Source organism: Watersipora subatra, chromosome 2, assembly GCF_963576615.1.
Source record: "Watersipora subatra chromosome 2, tzWatSuba1.1, whole genome shotgun sequence".
NCBI classification, from domain to species: domain Eukaryota; kingdom Metazoa; phylum Bryozoa; class Gymnolaemata; order Cheilostomatida; family Watersiporidae; genus Watersipora; species Watersipora subatra.
Window position 1 is genome coordinate 69036440 of NC_088709.1, and position 18854 is coordinate 69055293.

At 36.2% G+C, this 18854-nt stretch overlaps 1 protein-coding gene across 2 annotated transcripts in view; it reads right to left on the reverse strand.

The window, feature by feature from the left end:
• The window catches only part of LOC137387045 (oocyte zinc finger protein XlCOF6-like), a 226755-nt gene that overhangs the window by 39557 nt on the left and 168344 nt on the right, over positions 1-18854 (reverse strand). Inside the window, exon 1 of one of the 2 annotated variants that reach the window (XM_068073329.1) lies at positions 3734-3825. The exons of the other annotated variant lie outside the window; for it this stretch is intronic. The gene's annotated coding sequence lies outside the window, so the exon portion shown is untranslated. Of the gene's footprint in view, positions 1-3733; positions 3826-18854 lie in introns of those variants that run through there. 2 annotated transcript variants of the gene reach the window in all.

Consider the following 18854-nt stretch of genomic DNA (forward strand, 5'->3'; position numbering starts at 1 on the left):
AGAAAATTTAGAATATCAATCCACTCTTTCGCAATATCTGATGCTGGCGTGTGAAATATGTTATAGATGCCAACTCGAAAGACTGCATCTGGAAAATTATTGAATATGGCAGCGGATATCAAGGCCAAACTGAAACAGGAAATGGTTGCAACAACTGCAGTGTGTGTCACTGTTGATTTGTGGACCAACAGGATGGTTCACGGTTACATGGGAGTTACGGTCCACTACTTGATAGGGACACAATCCCGCCATGCTATGCTTGCATGCAAGAGATTCTAAGACAAAAATACAGGTAAGCTGAAATAAATATATGAACGTGATTCCGACAACATCATTAATTTTTGCAAGTTAAACAAATTCATTTTGACTTTGGAGTTTTGTTTTCTTCAGGTTCAAACATTAAAGTCGAATATGATCGTCTAATGAAAGAATTTGGTATAGAGCATAAAGTAGTGGCTGTAGTGACCGATAACGCTTCAAATATGATAGAAGCATTCCGTCTAGACTCTGACAACCTTCTCGATCTTGATGTTGAGACAGAAGGACAAGCTGAAGAAGAAATGAGGGGGATGACCCTATTGACAATGATAATATAGCTCTCTTTCGGGAGATAAGCACAGACCATCTCATATGTCTCTGCCGTACGCTACAGCTTTGTGTGAAAGACGGAATGGACAAGTGCTCCAAACACCTTCAGAAAGCAATAGCGAAGGATAATGCCTTCATAAACCACGTTCGACACTCTCTCAATGCAACCAGCTTATTAGAACAAGAGAGTATGAAGAAACTCCAACGGGCAAACACCACCAGATGGAATTTGCAGATTTCAGCCTTCTCAAGTCTGCTAGCAATAACTCATGCTACTCTCAAGAAAATCCCCAAGTATGCAATGACTCTAATTGATCGAGACCTTTTACAAGAACTGGTGGAGCTGCTGCAGCCATTTCAGAATTTCACCATCGAGGTTCAGGGAGACAGCAACTGGATCAAAGGTTCTTCTACCGGTAAAGATGCTAGAGGCTGAGCTCGACCTGATGGAGAGTAACGACCCTGTGCTGACAGCTTTAAAAGAATCTGTTCAGAAAAGGCTGACCAAATTCAACACCAACCACACTTACGTCCTTGTCACACTACTGAATCCACGCTTCAAGCTGAACTGGTGCACTGATGAGGAGTTCAGGACCTACGAGACCCATTTACTGTCAAAGCTGGGAAAGGAAACCTCTTTTGGGAAGTGTACTGAAGCTGACAATCCCCCTCCACACAAGCAACCATGATTGGAGGGAACTTACACAAAGCTTAAACTCGTTCTTGCAGAAGTCTGGCAATATTTAATGTTCAATAATGTATACAGCAGTTTACATTGTAATCTAGCCTAATTAGTCCTAATCCTAACTAACTTGCATCAGCATACATAATTACCTTGATACAATAGTGTATTTTATTCTTTAAAACTCGCAATCACAATAAGCCATTCTGTATTTGTCTCGATTTTCTGTCAACAGTATCTTTATTAAATTTGAACATACCATGAATAATGTAGTATCTTTAAAATTACTGTCAACCATAAACAATTTTTTGTCTACATTATATTGATTCAATTTTAATGTAACATAAATATGTAATAAATAATGTATACATTTTTATATGGGCAGAGTTGTTGGATGTGAACGTGATCAGTGATTTTTAAATAATTTGATAATTCAGTTTGCAAATAAATTTAATTTGGTCTTGATATTTTCCAGTATTTAATATTTAGCATAGTTAGCATAATGATGTTGATATTAATTGGCATTTCCCATTATTCAATTTGGAGTCCGCTCTGTAAGATTTTACATCATTTGGTTCTGAAATTTCCCAGTAGCCTACTGTTATTTGATTTGATATTTGGCTTCTAAAATTTCCAGTATTTGGTATTTGAATCAGAAATTTCACAATATAACTATTTGACTTGATATTTGATGTCGAGAAATTGCAGTGTTTGGTAATTTACTTGGTATTTTAATATAAAATTTCCCATTATCCCTATTTGATTTGGAAGTAAGTTTCAAGAATTGCCAGTATTTGGTATTTTGTCTTGGGATTTCACCTATTACTATTTGATTTGATATTTAGTTTGAACAATTGCCAGTATTTGCTATTTCACTTGGTATTTAGTTCTCAAATTTCCCAGTGGTACTAATTGATTTGGTATTTGATTTACAAAATTGTGAGTATTTGATATTTTATTTGGTAGTAGGCTCTGAGATTTTAAAGTATATGGTATTTTATTTGGTATTTGTTTATGATATTTTCTAGTATTTGGTATTCTAATTGGTCCACCAAATTGGCTAATTACCCAACAGTGAACTGATCATCAGTCTGGTCGGCCTCAAAATCACTGCCAGCAAAATCTAAATGACCTAAAACGTTTTCTAAAATGGCTTTCGTCCATATTCAGAGTAGCAGTTACGATCTTTTTCTTGAAAATAGGTTCTATTTGCAAAACGAGTAAAACGGAAATTATCACGACGACTGAAATTATCCAACTGAAAACATATCTCTGTTTTGTTTCCTTCACTATTATTAGGTAAACTAACAAGTATGAGCTAATCAGAAAAAATATAGAGCAATTTTCTAACAGCCGATATGATCGCCTCAGTAAAAATAAAATCAGCCCGAACGGCCGGTTTATTTTGGTCAGAAGTAAGGTTAAGATGTGATACTCCATGGTAAAAGGTTCTGTAATCCATGATAACTATATGTAAAAATCAGTTCAAGTGGAGATTAAAATATTCAATGTTACTACTAGCATTAACGACAGCATCAGTTGAATGATACAGGAAACAGTCTAAAAAACTAACTGCCAGTGATGGAAGCATGTAACTCCTGAATCAAAAAATTTCTACATTTTGGTCTACAGATATGATCGGAATATTTAGCAAATTGCTCACGGTGTGAGAAACATTTACTTTTTGTATTTTTACTCATCATTGTTTGGGTAATTACTTCCAGATTATCAGCTAAAAAGCAGTAGGGCATTAGACTACAAATTAATATGCCAAACAGGTACTAAAAATGGTAAGCTACCATAGAACCTGTTATCTGCCACTTGTTGACACAAAAATAGTGTGTGACAGCCAGACTATTACTAGCAAAAATGCTTTACCAAGTCTGTGATATGAGAAAAAGCATTGACTCCTATAAAATACAGCACCCATGTGTTTCTCAGTGCACAACCACTTGCTTCGACTGACCGAAGTAAACGAAGTGAGACTGGTTCGAGCCTAGTCAGTCCCCATCATCTAATAATATAAGTGTTTCATTCAGTTTCTTCACAAGTTTAAAAACTTAATAAATAAATGTTGAATTGAGCGTATTGTTTATTGCACATCATAGTAAACTATTGTTTTTCATAAAGAATCAAGCACGGGTACAGTTTCCTTGCATACAACTTATGCAAAATATTAACAAACCGTTAATATTCTGCCAGTACTGACTGGTACGAGCCTAGTAGCCCTCATCATCTGATAGCAAGAGTGTTTTGTTCAGTTTCTTCACAAGTTTAAAAAGTTACTAAATAAATGTGGCATTGAGTGTATTGTCTATTCCACCTCACAGTAAACTATTGTTTCTCGTAAATAATTAAGCCCAGGTACAGTTTCTATGCATACAAATTAGGCAGAATATTAACAAACCGACTTTTGAGCCTAACAAATATGTATAAATAATGTTTCGTTAAGCTAAAACTTACAAATACAATATTTCTATTCCGATTGAATGGGTGCAAGAATCAGCACTAGAATAACGAGTAGTTGATAATAGCAGTATTCAAATGTAAACATTGTGGATTAAATAACTATCAAATGCGATAGTCCAGCGATGGTCGAGAAGAGGAGAAATGCAATGACTAGAAGTTCGGCGCTTTTTATTCTAGTGGCTAATTTTTAGTAATAGCGTGAGTTCCTATATGCGTCTAAGCAACTTCGCTGCGCGTGAGAGCGGTCCGATCTAGACCCATTTGAAGGGATACCGAACAGAAGTTACTGATGACTGTGGACTTTTACCTTATTTGTTTTGTGCAATTTACTACGTTTATCAAAATATAAATTATTTTGCATCAAACAAATAAACAGAAAAAATGTTATTTTTAAAAAAGGCTGTGCATCCACATATAACTGAGTATGGAGCCTTTTGCCAATTGCATATCTTGCAAAAACGTAGCGGTAACGCAAGTTCGAATATGAGTGTAAAAACGGAGACGCTACTGTTAACATTGATATTCGATCAATCATTTGCTTGAGAGACACGTGGCGTTAGACTTGCTTTGTGATTATCTTATGTGAGGGAGACGCACGTCTCATGCGGCGATCGTGACAAACCGAAAACAAGTGCACATTCAGGACGCAAAGTTTATGACATTGAACTCAAAACCCCTAGAATGGCAAAAGTCATTTGCGAGTACGGAAATCCAGCCGACGCCATGTTCAGTTAGCGTTTGAGTTAATTTCATTGTGTTCAATGTGAGAAAGAAATCTTAATTTCAGATTTAACCGCTTTGGAAGATCACGAATACACCGCTAAATCAAAGAAACAGATTATTGAGATTACTACTAATCATTTATGTAAGAGACAGAAGGGTGTTGTGTTATTGAAGACGGTGCTACTGTGTCGTCCTGTGCTGGAATATGCTTGTACAGTATGGGATCCGAGTGAGAGACAGACACTACATTACTTTGAAATGGTTCAAAACCGAGCAACTGAATTCATAGCCAATCTCAAAGGTAAAGATAGTGTCAGCAACACTTTTGAAAAGCTAGGTTTTCAATCGCTTGAATCCAGAAGAAGAAATCAAAGAGTAGCTTTACTGATGAAGATTCTATCACATGAAAGTAAGCATAATGTGCTAGCTTCTGCTTATGATGAGCTTACTACTGACAAAAAGGATACTGCCATAATCACACGTGCTGCTGCCCGTGGTGAACCAACATCAATATATGCCATGACTCACCTCCTTCATAACAGTTTCTTACCCAAAACCGTTAGAGACTTAAGACTTAAATCACAGACTGAAACATAACTCAGCCTAATGCTGTAATATAGGTGAACCACAGTACCCTAAAGTATGGATTTATTTGCGGAGTTAAATTTCGCGAAAATTGCCATTTCATGCATATTCGTGGATTAATTTATTCGCGGCTGAAAACGGTCACTCTCTATGAAGAGTTAACTATATTGCATCTAGCAATAGAGTTAACCCTTCAGAGGTTTTCATGAATATTCATAAATTTGGAAGTCTTTGATGAACCAACAATTTGTGGTAAGTAATAAGTTTTTTCAAAACCAATTTACTAAATTAATTGCATTTTACTTTAAAAGTTTGTCGGTAATGTTATATAAACGTGCGTACTCACATGTGGTTGAAGCAAAGCAGAAGCTCTCTCAATCTCCCGACGCTTTTATACTAACCCTGACTTCTCGTACCTTCCCGTAACCTCTCGTAACTACATGTAACTACCATGACCTCGGGCATTAATGTAGCCCGCGGCCCACCAACTCGATTATACAACATGCCATTTTTCTTTTTCTTTTTTGTATGGGCCACTAACCTTCCAGAAATACATTGGAACTCATTCACCGACTCACCTTGCTGGTGAAGTTTACCTTACGCTTTAACCCAGGTCTTCGTCCATCAACACATCCTGTGTACCATCAGCAGAACTTTGCAATAGTAAGCCACGAGGAAAGTTCTGATGATAACTTCCTTACCAGCCATGTAGTAGCGAGAGAGTCGCCCTTATCATCTACCCAAGACAGTGACCGCGATATAGAGCTGTTATTACCAAAATAACTAGTCAGAGAGCACCATTACACGCTAGTATTCACTTATCAAGAGTACCAGTTTAATTTTATTGCTAGACAACCGCCATATAGACTAACTGTTTATACTTACTATTTTATATTATTCCTATTTGAAATATTTTATTTGTACACTCAAGTTTGTAATAAATTATAATATATCTATACATGAAATGAAATATATAATATAATATAATAATGTTTGCTGCAGCGATATCAAGGAGTTGTTGTTGATGAAGGGGTCTAGGCTGACTGGTTGCTTCTCTGCCAATATTCCTTATATTTCATTCTCAACCTGCAGTAAACACAAAAAAGAAAAAACAATAATAAGTGCTAAGGAAGTACAAAAACAATAGCAGAAGTATTTAATGAAAGTGATCAGTTTTTCAACTAAAGAATTAACTAACGCAGTTAATTATGGAAAAACGTATCTGCACTGCAAATCAAATACATACCATAACGCCCGGATCAGAATCATTATCGTCCTCAACTTCGGTATTAGAAATTGATGGAGTTGATTTCTATGTCAAAAAACTGTAGGAGAAATTTTTGGGATGAATAAGCATCACTTGGAAAAATCTTGAATAATTTTGTAAAGAAGTTTGATGCAATGGCAATAAAAATCGACACCCCGGCGATGATTTTAAAGGTTGCCTCGCAATAAAATTTACATTACAGTTATTTGATATGAAAAGATTCACCATGTCTTACTCTGTTGTGTTGTAGGCGCAAAATATGTGGGAATGTGATTACAAGCTCTTAAAAGCTAAAAAACGAACAGTTAATCGTAGCCACACGAGACCGCCGTAGTTTGGATTCGCTTTCCAAAACGGCTCAAATGGGACGTACTTGCTACAGGATGGTTTCTGTTTACACTTTCATGCAATCTCATTCATCAAAATATTTTCACAAATATACTTCACGCATTCAATAAAACTGTGTCTGTAATTGTTCTTATATACGAGTCTATTTTATCGTCATTGTAATGCTGTCACCTTTAGCACTGATATTTTATAACTTACCGTAAAAATCGTTAAACTTTGCAACCTCAGCTCAAATGAGTACATATCATTGTCTGATAATCATGACGAGCCTGTTGGTTACCAGTGATAATTGAAAAGTGCTGCAAAAATTATTTTCGAAGTATCGGGTCACATGATCAGATTAAGACTTGACGATTACTCCAAGCCGAAAAAAACTGTGAAGTAGCAAGCATCTATATTTGATATGGGGTCTTCGGTAAAACCCGAAGTGTTTGTCATAAACTAGTGGTACAATAAGTTTTATATTGAGCTTTTTATTGGCCTTTCAATTCCCGTGAGAATATCACGTGACAAGACAATAACCAAACTGTAATGAATACGTCAAATAAATAAAGAGATTCCAGTCTATGGCGGCTTTTCGTTTTTGAGCGTTTACGAGCTTGTAATCACATTTCCACATGTTTGGCACCTACAACACAACAGAGTAAAACATGGTGAATTTTTTAATACCAAATAACTGTAATGTGAATTTTGTTGCATGTCAACCTTTAAAGAAGTGCTGCAACTTCGCTACGTTTAGTACTTCTGCCTAGCGGCTATGTTGCGGTTACGCCATTCTGCATATCTTGTGACAACCTTGAAAAATTTTGTAAAGAAATGTGATGCATTAGCAATGGGGTTTACTCAAAGCCCCAGCAATGATTTTAACAAAGTTTTGAAACTCAATTACGTTTATTATGCATGCCTTGCAGCTAGTTTTTATATTTGAGGCAATAATTATTCTCCCTTGTGATTAAAAATAGAACTAATTTTTTGCGGAATTTAATAATTCGCGGAAATGATGGCTGGCGAAATTGAGAATTTTTATAACCATCAAATATTTTTATCCTGCAGGGTATTATCCAATTTTTTACTTCTGAGCCACTTTCTCAAGGCCCCTGGGGCTAATTACAAGTGTACTATTACTATCGAGTAGGTATTGCTATTCCATGAACTGCAAAAGCTGCCGGAATAGACTTTTAAAGGAAAGGGCATGACATTTCACAAGTGTGTCACTTTTACTACTGGCTCTATTATATTATTGCTAAAGTCTACGACTACTACTAGTTGTGCTACTACTAGTTAGTACTGTCACTAGTTAGTTCTACTACACTAGTCATTGGGTGAGTGAGAGTCGATCAGTGTCACTACTGAGTGTACGAGTTTGACTCTATGTTGTCGGTGATTAGATAAATTTATAAGCTAGTGAGTGAGATATTTCTTCCTTCAGAACAAAGGTTTTTATTATTTCAATTTTGCATTTTTGATTATATTAACATTTTGGAACTACAAACCATTAGGTTATTTCTAAATATTTATATTTGATAAAAAATTTTGTAGTGTTTATAATGTTGTTTATTGTTGTACCTGGATATAGCTAACAGTAAGGAGATAAGAGTAATAACACTATTGTTATTACTGTTGTTGCTAACTAACTACTAGTTTCATTTTAATTTTTAGATTTTCAAACAAAGTAACTGAGAACTCTTGTTATTTGCAATAGTATCGCAACTGCAGAAGAGTGAATAAGCTTTATACTATTTGGGCACTTATCTGCAACAAACATTTCAATGATCCATGTTTTGACAGAACAGGTTAAAATGTTTGCCTGAAATCATTTGAAGGTAATATTTTTCAACGTTGAATGGTGCTTTTCAATGATTGAATTCAAAACAATATTGTCAAACACAGTGCTGTAAGGTTGTTCAACTTAAAGTAGATATATCTAAAAAATTCAGAAACCTCAAACAGCACGTAAAACAGTGACAGCTGCCCTGCAAATGCTTATGAATATGTCTGCAGCTTTTTTTAGTAATGCATTTGTAGCAATGGTTAATACATCTTTGCAGTATTTCTGCAATTTGTTTGTTGTCATTTCTATTGAAATAATCTCATGGATGCTATCCATTTTTGAGTCGTGCTTGATTAAGAAATTTTCATTAAGCTTTATGCCTAAGATGTATGTGAATGACTTTCAGTGGAAATTAACACATTTTCACTGAAAATGCGATACTGTAGCATTTTGACCTGTTTTATTTTCGCCTGTTTTATTAATTGTATTGTTGCATCTTAAGGGTACTATATTTATGTGAATAATACATTAATTTTTGTATATTTTATGTAATTTTTATAATTGATACTTTTGTTTAGGTGGTTGGAATAATAATCCTACTGCTACTCAGTTTAAGGCTACCTTTCGCAAACTTATCAGCAAATGTGGTGCAGAATCAGATGCTGGTAAGACAGGTAATGCTACCGCTCGGAATGAGAATTTCGTCATACAGGCTATTCCAGAAATTGATCAGTTTGTGGAGCTCACAATGATTTCGGATTCAAAATTCTGTTATAGGTAACAGTATAGTCTGTATAGCTGGCTACATTAAGCAAAATCTAACTTAAGTGCTGTCGTGACATTGGCCGTCAGTCACTGGCTACCACTAAATCAAGTATCCAGTACCGACATCTCTATACTTTACTCGATCTACAAAACAATGGAGGATTGGCGTGTCCACCAGACGGTGTCATCAGGGTGAAATCATCACCAAATGCTCATTATTTTACTGTCTCGTATCTCGAATTTTTACAAGACAGTGTCTCGAGTCTCGTCTCGAACTTAAAAAACCTGTCTCATTCCACCTCTACCTACTACTCGGGAGCAAGTGCTCTCCTTTTCTCTAATCTGCTTTCTCTTTTAGTAGGCAATCTAGGTTGTTGCTTTCTTGGTGGCAGTACTGACGCGCCAGATGGAAGTTGAATGGTTGGTACAGCATCATCCTTGAATATGAGCCTAAAATAATTTTAAAAGATTGTTTTCATTTATATTTTGTAAGCAGTCTGTCTATAATAATGATGAGATGGTGAACAACTACAGAAATCTAGACCGTGTTAATTAATGTCGACTGCTGACTTGACAATATTGCTATTGATCTAAATACTCTCTATTAACTCATGGATCTTTTATATATTTTATATGGTTCTTAGTCAGATAGATAGATTTTTCTCATTGCAATCAGTTTGGGTTTGCTAGCTACCTAGTACCAGAGCGATTAAATTGGTTGAATTACTATGATAATATTACGCACTTGTACTGAGGAATAAAAAAGCACCTATGTGTTTGAACAAAGATATACAACTCTATATGCAACTCTGTCTTATGATGTGGTGTAAGGTCTTTAGTACAAAGAAAACATAACTTTAATCTCTGATGACATTTTATTATTGATTATAATATACTCATGTGACATCAGGTATCATAAGATACTGATTTTAGTTGGTGAATGAGTCTGTAAAGAAATGCCTAAAGCACAGACGACTGTTACTAGTCCATGTGAAATTTTTAACTTTGGTCGAGACAAAGTGAGTCCATCAAATTTGAAGAGAAGAACTCACAGGCCACGCCTTCAGATGGTCTGTAGCTTCGCAGTTGGCAGCTGCGCATCTTCTGCTCATCTTATTCTGGAAACAGTGGTAAAAGTTCATTTTTTCATCAATGGTACCTTGATACTCACACCAATATTTCGTAATAAAATAATAAATGCAAACCAAACAGGAGGTTTATATGCAAGCTAGTGACACAGTGGTGATTTTTGTTTCATTAATTTACAATAAGGCTCCAATATACAAATACTTACCTGGTAGCGGAATGAGTACAACATATATTACCCAACTATATCTGCCACTCAAGTCCACAATACACACCTCCTAAATCGGCAATATACTAGTAAAATTCCACAATACACCACTCTCAAGTTAATAATATACTAATCTAAGTCAGAAAAACAACACTCTCAAGTCGACAATACAGAATACACCACTGTAAGTTGACAATATACCACTCTAAGTCAACAATACACCACTCAATCAACAAAACGCCACGACAAGCCAACAATATCACTCAAATTCGACTATATACCACTCCTAATCAACAATTAGAATGCTGTAAGATGTATTCTTAATCAAGCAGCATTATATATTATTTTTCTCGACCGAGTACTCACAGCGTAGGGATGACAAAAGAATATGTTCGTGGGTTATTGCGAGTTGAACGGAACGAGCTTTTATGATAAACTTTGATACTGCTTAGCGCAGTTGTATAACTGTAGGTTGCATAAGCAGCAGATCACGCTAGACACAGGTAGTGTCTTCGATAGAAACTTTACCGTGATGTAGTTGTGTTCCAGTACTATTTGTAAGATGGTTGACCAATGACACGGCAGATAGGATAATTCGATGAGATGACTCTATCGAAATGGGTATTTTAAAACCCGTTCTTTTCCAATTCTAGCCTGTATTATAATCTCAGTATTTCCTAAAAGTTAGGTATTGTATTTAATATTGCTTGTAGCTTGTTACAGGATGTTTTATGAGCTGGATGCCAAGAAAAGACAGCCCAAAATGCCGCGATTTTATCATAAGCTAGCGCTGTTAATTGGTCAATTGTAAGCTAGGTTACGCCACTAAATTAACGATATTTGCTAAATAGCAACGCACTCTAAATGACATCGTTTTGGGGACAAAATGCAATTCAATTTCAAAACAGTTTGAAATTGTTTTTATTAGGCAATATACAGTATATGAAAAATAGTGTGACCATAGTGATCAGCATAGTTGATGTTAGTTGTTGATGATAGTTATGGTTTAATAGGAATGTGGCTAATGTGTTCAGTAAGGCTGATTTGAAATTGGGTTTTCATCAGTTTGAATTAGATGACCTGTCTACAAGTATCACCTCATTGATCACTCCTTTTGGTTTGTTCCGGTATAAAAGACTAATGTTTGAAATTGCCTCAGCCCCGGAAATATATCAGTATCAAATAGAAATAGCTATATCTGGCTTGGCGGGCTGCCAGAACGACACTGATAATATTACCATATATGGCTCGAGTAAAGAAGGACATGATGAGTGGTTAGACAATTTCTTGCAGAGAGTAAAGCAACTTGGGTTGGCTTTAAATGCTAGCAAATGTCAGTATGGCTTAGACAAAGTTTCCTATGTAGGTTACAATAGGCCTATTTCAAGCAAAAATGTGAAAATTTGCCCAAAGAAATTGAAATATATTGCAGATGCTAGAGTGCCTAAAGATGTATTTGAGCCAAAAAGCTTTCTGGGGCTAGCCAATTTTGTGGGGAAATTTGGGCCACAGCTATCTACACATGCCGAAGCTTTGCTGCGGTTGACCATGAAAAACACAGCTTTTATTTGAGGGAAAGAGCAAAATTCTGCTTTTTGCAAGATTAAAGTACCTATGGCTGACAGTAAAACACTTGCTTTCTTTGATGCTAATGCTAAGACTAGCTTAACTGCGGATGCGCGTTTTTATGGACTAGGGGCAGTTCTCAGTCAAAATGTAGATGGAACGGAAAGGATAATTGCTTATGGTCACAGAAGTCTCACAAAAACAGAGAGACGCTATTCACAAACAGAGAGCAAAGCCCTGGCGCTTGTTTGGGCTTGTGAACATTTTGCATTGAGTTTACTTTGCATCAAATTTTGTCTCATAACAGATCATAAGCCTTGGCAATTTAGTTTTAACATATGTACATCTCAGCCTACTCCACCACGCCTAGAGAGATGGGTTCTTAGGTTTCAAGCGTTCAATTATGAAGTGGTGTATAAGCCAGGTAGTCAGAACATAGCTGACCCTCTTTCCAGACTATCTGCAGGTATAGACAATGAGCATTCCGTTGCTAACTTTGCCGACTCATACCCAATGATGATGGATAATGAATCAGTTCCAGTAGCAATGACTTTCTCTCAAATTATAGCCAAAGCTATTGAGTGTCCTGAAATGAAATTAGTAAAGTAAGCTTTACTAGATGGTCGCTGGGACAAATTTTTACCTATATACAAAGCAGTGTCACCAGAGTTGAGCCAGTGTGATGGAGTCATTTTGGGTGGCAATAGGCTTGTGTTTCCAACAACAATGAGAACTTCAGTAGTTAGCTTAGCTCATGAAGGTCACCTAGGCTTGACTAAGACAAAGCAGTGCTTGTGATGCAAAGTTTGGTGGCCATCTATGAAAAATGATGTGGAAAAGATTTGTAATCAATGTTTTGAATGCTTGTTGGTGTCCATGCTGAATAAACCTGTGACAATTGCTTGTACTAAGTTGCCTGACCAACCGTGGCAACACACTGCATGTTATCTTTTAGGGCCATTACCTAATGATGAAAGTATATTTGTTATTGCCAACCATTACAGCAGGTATTTTGAGATCTGCTTCTTTAGGTCTACCACTGCAGCCAAGATTATAGAGGCGTGTGAGGACATATTTAGCAGGTGGGGTCTTCCTTTATTTGTGAAAACTAATAATGGCCCACAGTTTGGTGACGAGTTTCAAACATATTTGAAACAGAATGTTGTGTTCTGGGTTTCAACTACTCCAAGCTGGCCTGCTGCTAATGGGGAGGTAGAAAGGCAAAACTGTTCTCTTCTAAAGTCTTTTAAAATTGCTCAAAACTCGGGCCGTAATTTCAAGAGTGAGCTTCAAGAATTTTTCATGGCTTACAGATCAACACCTCACTATGTTACTGGTGTGTCACCAGCAGAACTAATGACTGGTAGGCAAATGTGTAGTAAACTTCCATGCTTAGAGCGTTGTGAACCTAATCTAGATGGGGAAGTTCGGGATCAGCAGGTTTTGGCTAAAATGAAATCTAGAGAGTACATAGATGCTATAGTCCAGTGCATGTGATGCTGAATTGTAAAATATCAGAAAACGGCCAGCAGAAGTTTTTTTGATTATTTTAAAATGGTTAATGTAGCATAAATTAACTAAAATAAAGTTCTTGGAATCTAAAAACTTGCCATTTCTAGTAAAAATATTACAAAATATATTTGCACTTTTTCACAACGCGCAGTCATGATTTTATAACTACTACACCATGTTAAACAATGCGCTTTACTATAAGTAATCCGGTTTGTTATTATTAAAGAAAGTAGTGCGTAAGCCGCATGCATGTTTGCAAGTTGAAATGGAGAAAAAGGCTGCTACTTCATGTGCTTTTCACTGTCTGACATCAGAAAATGGCAACCGTAACGTGATTGTTTTATCATCAAGGCGGCTCGGCACTGCTGAGTCATATGCTCAGCAATATATTAACTATTATTTTGAGCAACAAAGAAGTTTATCCAGACTCTATTTGCAACGATCTTCTAAGGGACTAGGAGCATCATCATCATATCTACCACTACCAACACCTCTCAAGATATCACAATCAGCTGCCATGAGAAATGCTACAGCCATTTTACTCACAAGAAAACATTACAATCAGCTCAAAGGAGAACTTAAGTGAGTTGAGTAATACTATCTCAAACAACAATCTACATTGCTAATAGTCTTTGGAAGACGCCATGAGAATAAAATAAAGTTGTGTCACTCTGGGAAAACATTTAGAAAGCAGAAACAAGCTACAAACAAAATTCCCAATTTTATTTAAATACATTTTTATTTCGGATTTTTCGTTCATTCAGTATTACAAAAACGATCGTTTTTGTTTCTCAAAACGGGTTATTTCTTTTTGTTGCTAGCAGAGACCAATCTATTGTAGTTTACTATTGGTAAAAAAATTAAATAAAAAAGACAATAAGCCAACCAGAAATCAGTTTATAAAAAACATTCGCGTGGTGACATAATAGTCACTCTGCCTACCAGCGTCAGTATCGCAAAAGGGTTAAGGCTTATGTATATATGAGATGCAACTGTTTTGCGCAAAGTACACAAAAGTCTAGTGTGTATGTGTAAAATGGTCTAACTCAGTGTTATCAAGTTACCTGGTTGAGAACTCGCCAACCCAGCTTGGCCTTTCATTCCATCATAATATAAACCTATTCTTTGCAACAATGAAAGTAAGTTTGCACATTTTGCGTAATATCACCACAGCCGAGACAGACCCAACTGTCAATATTAATGAATCTCAACTAGAAAATGAGAGTTTAGGGGAGACACCTAGGCCTGCTAAGAGAAAACAAGTGGCAAACCAGCGACCATCTTACCTCCAATATGTATTCTGTGTCAGAAGGAACGCGAGTACAAGACTGGATGTGTAACCACTACTATTGATAACCTCCGAAAAACCCAGTCCAAAACTGCAGGTATGTCAGTGAAGAATGTTTAAATAACCTGTGATGGCTGATTTGATCTAGTTGGTTTGATGGCATAGTATTATTATGGCGATGTCATCCGATTTTGACGGCGATATCATCCGATTTTGACCTACTAAAGGTAACCTGTGATTTATGGTATATGTTTGAGTTGTGCTGCTGGGTGTGTTATTTTTCAAAGGTAAACTCCCGGACTGTGCAGAGATCCTTGGAGATGAACGTATTTTGCGGGAGTTTAGCTGGAGTGGTGCTGTCGCTCGAAAGCTGAAATACCATAAATCTTGCTATGATAAATATGTATATGACGCCGAGAGGTAAATTTCCTATTATATTTCTTTTTAAGAATATTATTGTTGTTAGTGCTTTATAGTCTCTGTGCATGTGAACAGGTATTCTATCTTTGATATTTATTTGTCATGTGAAACACTCAACACTGCAAAGCATGATTTTATTTAACAGATTACGCAGGAAAGATGATGTTGTAGGTATAGAGTGTGTGGAATAATAGGTATAAAAGGTGTATGGTATATGTTGTGATTTGTGTGGCCTTCCGCTATAGAGATTGACAATCTATTTCAGTTGTAGTTGGAGGCAAAACAACAACCCCCAACATAGTGGCGCTGAACTAGATTATTAATAAATCTCAACTTGAGACTCTTTAATATGGTTACGGATCATAATTATCTGGCAGGGGGAAATAACTCACCTCAAACATAAACCTATCAGTGCAATGTAATCTTAGTAGAAAAAAACAGTTGACTTGTGTTATATAATTCTTCTTCAACATGGCTTCATTATTATGAAGCACATGTAACTGTGCTTCATAATAATGAAGCACAGTGACTACACACTCTATGACTGCTGATAAAGAGCTTTCACATGCTTGTCTAACAATTTGATATAATGCCATTGTTGTTTATGGTATGAATTAACATCGCACATATATAGACTTTATTTCTTTTAAGCCCAACATTCCTCCACCTCAAGGTAAAGGCTGGCACATGACTAAAGAAGACACACTAGAAATAACTTGGTATCAGAAATCTGTCATACCACCACAAGTTCTGAAGACGGTGCATTGCAAGTGCGACAAAAATGGCTGCCACCAAAGATGCTCATTTAAGATGGCCAACTTACCATGCTGCAACCTTTGTGGCTGCACCAATACAGAATGTACTAACAGGGGTGTGGAAAAGGATGAGGAAGATGATGATGAGGAAGATGAGAGTGAAATCCTAATATTAAGTTATCAATATGTATGTATTGTTAATTATCAAATCTCAATAAAATCTCAATTATTTGTTGAAGTTGTCTCCCTTGTGTCTGTAGAAAATACATTTAATAGCATAATGCATCTATTCACTTGTTTAATAGGTCAGCGACTAGGTATGAAATACATTGATATAATCACTTTATATATAAAACAAAGTTAAATAGTTGTTTAAAAGCCTTTAGGTCACCTTAGACTGCCACGCACACAGTACATGTGTAAATGGCAAATGTCGCTGCCAATAAATTTGACGCTGATTGAGTATTGGCAAGGTTGGCCCTTCCGACAAAATGAATTTCTAAAGACATACATTGCAGCAATCTTTTGGAACAATCAAATTCTGCTCTGCTTTTGGTTTCCTAAACTAAAGAAAATTCAACAATTCAGCATCACATGCACTGGACTACTAAGCGCCGCGCTCAGAATAATGACATTTCTGTCGGTGACACTGTCTTGGTAAGAGCTGAGAAAACAAACAAGCTCAGTCCAACTTTCAGTCTTGAAAGGTATCAAATTGTGTCTAGACAGGGGTGATAGGTTGTTGTGAACAGTGAGAAAAATGGAAGACAGTTTTGTAGAAATGTAACTGAGGTTACAAAATTCCCTAAATCACAAACAGAATCTGACATAACCCAACACCAAGGGTGTGAGAATGACGAGGGAAATGTAACTGATGCTAATTTGAAGGCAAGGAGACCCATAAGGGAGAGAAAGCCTCCTTTGAGGTTTGGTTGTCCTGTTGCCAACTAAATGGTCCTTAGCCAGTAGCTCAGTAGTTTGAACTTTTTGAAATAAGTATTGTCTTGCTAGTGGTGGAGCAGGGAATTCTTTGTTTATGTGCTAGTATTTCTTTGGTCCTTTGGATGGCTTACCACGTGTCCGTCATTAGTAGCTTTACACTTGGGCTAGGCGTGATGGCTGTACTGCAGCTGGGTCCTGTCACTAGAGGTCATTTGCTCTCAACCTTAAAGTTTGTGAGAAAATTGTGTGGAGGCATTACCATAGGCTGGTTAGCTTATGCTATTATTATATGCTTATAACTGCTTTATTAAAGAATAGAGAAAGCATAATATTATTATGCTTTATTAGTTATCTTGAGGTGTTGACTGATGTTCTAAAAAGGAATCAAGGAGATTGACCCACTAGAAGCTGAGATATAGACAGCCAAACACAGGTCTACTTAATAAAGAATCAGAGGAAAACCCTTCGAAAATCCCGAAAACTGTGACGTATAAAATCGACTTAATGGTCATGTGCCGGAGTTGCGCACCCTTACCGCCGTTACGTATAATGATTGTTTTGGCTACGAGATGTGAAACGCTTCTCGCGATAGTAAATAATTTACATACTAGCTCTGGTTTCTCAGGAAAATCATCCAAACATTTGCCCACAACCCCTCGCCATGATTTTTTAAAGCAGAAGAGCAGATTTTGACTATTGTGCTTCAAATTTTAACTCGATCTCCACGGATATGCTCCGAAGATCATCTGTTCAACGAACGGCGCGTGTATAGTCTATATGCGATATCCGCGAGTTGAAGTTTGTTTAGAATAAGAAATAGGAATGGGACTTTTTGTTCCTTCATCATTCTTCTATTGTGTATCTACTGCAGCATTCTTCTACTGTGTATCTACTGCAGCATTCAGTTGATTTTCATGATTATCGTCACTATTAACAGACTGAAAGTTCACTACAGCCATAATCTTAAAAAGACTAACTTGACCGTGCTGCTCTTGCTATAAGAAAAGAAAACGATAACTTTCGCTTTGATTTTTCTATTGATCTATTATCTTATCTATGATTATTTTTTATGATTTATATAATATTCATAATGCATATTGTACAAAATAATAATATAACTGCGTATAGAATAAATGATGTAACTAATATAATTTGTAGAAAATTCCAAATGATAACCGAGATTGATGATTGATTTAATTGATTCTATTTATTAGCTATAGTTAAAAAATCTGAACAACGCTAAAGATGTGTCTGAATAGGGAAGCTAGGTAGGAGAACAACAAAACTGAGCTGAACTAGCAATATAGCGAAATGTTGCGAAATAATAGATGCGTGTAATTATTTTATGCTAAAACTAATCTACACGTCAGAGGGACTGGTTCGGAATTCTAGGAGCGATGATTGTTAGGCCCAATTTGATTGTTCTATACTTCCAGGGATTAAACCAATTAAAACGCCGTGATTGTTATAGGAGAGCGCATTAGTTGGCTTAATTGACCAATGGCACACAAGTCGATTTCATACATCATATATTGATGATTACCAAAACACTTTTGTTTTTTGGTAGACCTGTGTTTGGCTGGCTATATCTCAGCTTCTGGTTGGCCAATCTTCTTGATTCTTTTTTTAGAACATCAGTCAACACTTCAAGATGAATAATAAAGCATAATAATATTATGCTTTCTCTATTATTTAACATACTGCTTTTGTTTTAATTCTCTTATAATTTCATTTTAATTTTCATAGTCTAGCTGTTAGTGTTAGTGTGAGAAAAGAACAATTTAATAGAAATATAAATTTCTAATAGAAATTTGACTTGTATCTTGATTCTTTTATCCAAAAAGGGAAGGATTGTTATGAAATGCACCTGCTATATGTA